The sequence below is a fragment of the Cannabis sativa genome, chromosome 3 (genome assembly GCF_029168945.1).
Source record: "Cannabis sativa cultivar Pink pepper isolate KNU-18-1 chromosome 3, ASM2916894v1, whole genome shotgun sequence".
Taxonomy (NCBI): domain Eukaryota; kingdom Viridiplantae; phylum Streptophyta; class Magnoliopsida; order Rosales; family Cannabaceae; genus Cannabis; species Cannabis sativa.
In genome coordinates this window covers 31,870,823-31,873,702 of record NC_083603.1, presented here as the reverse complement: position 1 = coordinate 31,873,702, position 2,880 = coordinate 31,870,823, and the positions used below count along the sequence as shown (strand labels likewise).

General features: G+C 35.5%; 1 long non-coding RNA gene across 1 annotated transcript; it reads right to left on the bottom strand.

Annotated features, from left to right (window-relative positions):
* Positions 1-757: 757 nt before the first annotated feature.
* On the bottom strand, positions 758-2,292 carry LOC133035452 (uncharacterized). The gene is made up of 3 exons (XR_009686662.1): positions 2,006-2,292; positions 1,801-1,895; positions 758-1,089 (listed from the first exon to the last, which is right to left on the bottom strand). It is a non-coding gene; the product is annotated as an uncharacterized LOC133035452 (long non-coding RNA).
* Positions 2,293-2,880: the final 588 nt, after the last annotated feature.

The window sequence follows — 2,880 nt, the reverse complement described above, 5'->3', positions numbered from 1 at the left end:
CATTAGCTTGAGGGGCGTCTTCTCCAACCGTTCTCCTTGTCTTCTTTCCTTTTGGAGGCATTTTCTTAGGTCTGAGAACCAAAAGCTAATTAGTTAGTGAGGATTGGATGCTAATAATATAAATATGCCTTATACATATAAATACCAAGATATTTATTATTAGGGTAAATACCATTTTGGACCCTCTGTTTTACAAAAGTTACCAATTGGACCCTGTGTTTTGTTAAATGACAAAATGGACCCCGTATTTTATAAAATAGTACAAATAGGACCCTGAATTGATTTTTTGTCAAAATAAAGTTTAATTATAATCCGATCTAAAAGTGCTATGACAAAACTGTTTACATTTTTTGTATCTGTTCGTATTAAGCATTGTCTTCAAATTGGTTGTATTAAAAAAAAGTTGTCAAAAATTAAGCTCAGGGTCCTATTATTACTATTTTAGAAAATAGAGGGTCCATTTTGTCATTTAACAAAACACAGGGTCCAATTTGTAACTTTTGCAAAACATAGGGTCCAAAATAGTATTTACCCTTATTATTATTATTATTTAAAATAATTTTAAACTATTTGGTGACACACTCTGAGGTAATTAAACCCGGCGCTCTGATACCATTTTTCTGTCACGACCCGAGCCCTAGGCTGTGGCAGATGTGTAATATCCATAACTTGGGTGGTCAAAGATCACACTTTGACCCTTGTTGAAAATAAAGCTTATAAATGATCCTTTTATTTATATTACAAAATACTAATTTAAAAGATATGGATTAACTCCTATATTAATAAGAAAATATTAATAATAAATTCTGGATCACTCATCAATATAAAAGAACAGTAATATCCCCACAGTTATGTGATCACCAAATAGATAGATTTAATAAGTCAATAAAATACCAAAATAATACCTAGCATCCATCGTTTCTCATTTCTAACTAGTACATAGCTAATTTAAGTCATCCAGACCATACATTTGTTCTTAAATACAAAATCAGTCTCATTAGAAGGTGAAAGAGTAAAATATGACTAAACTAATAACGACATTCCTTTCCCAACGGTACCATCCTCATCCACTAGCATCAAACTGAGTTCCTGGAATGGGAGAAAGTAGGGGGTGAGCTTATAAAGCCCAGTAGGAAAACAACTAATATCAAAGGACCCTTGGTTTAATAAAATTCCTGCATGGTTAGCTTTATAAAAATAAAATGTCTCATCAACAGTATCAATATGTACAAATAAAATAGAGAGACCACAAATAATCACAAATCAAACGTCAAATGCATATCACACCGTCCACTAGACCCCTAGCTCTCAATACCAAATCATAGAAAATGACATCCAAAATCGGGTAGTCGCATCTGATATGCACCATAAATATCGGGGCTCAGATTTAATTCACTCCCTGTACAGATTCTAGGTCTTTCACCTACAGGTGAGTGCACACCTGATCTACCTATGATGACACAGAGACTAGGTCGTGAAACAACAATATGCATCGAACATGATCAACATGGCTCTCATCAATATAACCAAAGTAGGCAAATAATAAGCATAACAAAAGAACATATTCCTGTTTATTTTCTAGAAAATTCGGCAGCATAACAACTGTATTTTGAATAAACCCAAAAATCATAACCTGCATAAATATTTGCACACAAAAATATATTTGGCACTCGGTGCCCCAGAACAGTCCAGAAAATATGCAGATTAAGTTTTCAATTTTTCAAACAATTTTGTAAATCATAAAAATTGGAATATGTCTAATGTTATACAACGCATATAAAAATCAAGTTGAGTCCCTACCTCTCCCGAGTCGTTAAACTTTTTCCAAAAGACGATCTTAAGCTCTCAAGTCCCGAGCTTCAATTGTTTAGTCCAAACTTACATATTACTCTCACCTATACCATCAAATGATTAAATAATTATCATCATCGCATTCTACATTCAAAACTGAGTCCAACGACATATAATATGACTATATTTAAAATTTGGGATTCCGAAACCTCACCTAAGCGGTGCACATTAACAATCGGTGGCGGTAAAAATTGGTGTACCGGAAATGTCGCCGAAAATAGGAGTAGTATATATCAAAACGACCACCTCGACGAGTAGATCACACTCATGCCAACCGTTTGTCAAAACGGTACACGAGGTCACCGGAAAGTCGCCGGAAAGGGGCGGAGCTACAAAAATGTCACCGGAAAAAGTTGTGAACCGGGAAAAATGGTTTAGTGTAGGTTGTTCTCCTCGACGAGCTGAGTTTAGTGGTGAAGACAATTCGTCAAACGGACGCTGGAGGTGACCGGAAAATTCGTTCAAAGTTTGAAATCCCAAACTTTGACTTGCGATCCCGAGTCAACGGCGGCGAGAGGAGCGGCGCCGCTTGGGGGGTGAGGTCGCCGGCACTTGGGCTTTCGATTTGTCCGGCGCGTTGGGTCGGGCGGTGGCCGGAGGTGGGTCGCCGGAGTGTGGTGGTTATGGAGGTTTATGGGTTTTTATTTTTGGTATTTTAAAGAGAGAGAAAATGAGAAATATAGATAGAGAGTGAGGGGGACGAGATGCTCTGTATGCATTCAAAATAAATTTTTATTTTTTTTTTATTTTTTACATACATATATATATATATTATTATTTAATTAATATTTTATATATATTTATGCATTTGACTCGGTCAACATATATATATTATTCTTTACAGTTGGTAGCGCTTAACATAATTCAAGCATGCATATATAAACACATATACACACATTCAGATAATCACATCATACATTATACACAGTTCTTACAGTATTTCACAGAACAAACCAATAAATCCAATTATGCCATTAAAGCTCAAAGCTTGAGTTTTAAAACTCAAGCTTGCTTAGAACCAATCTCAAG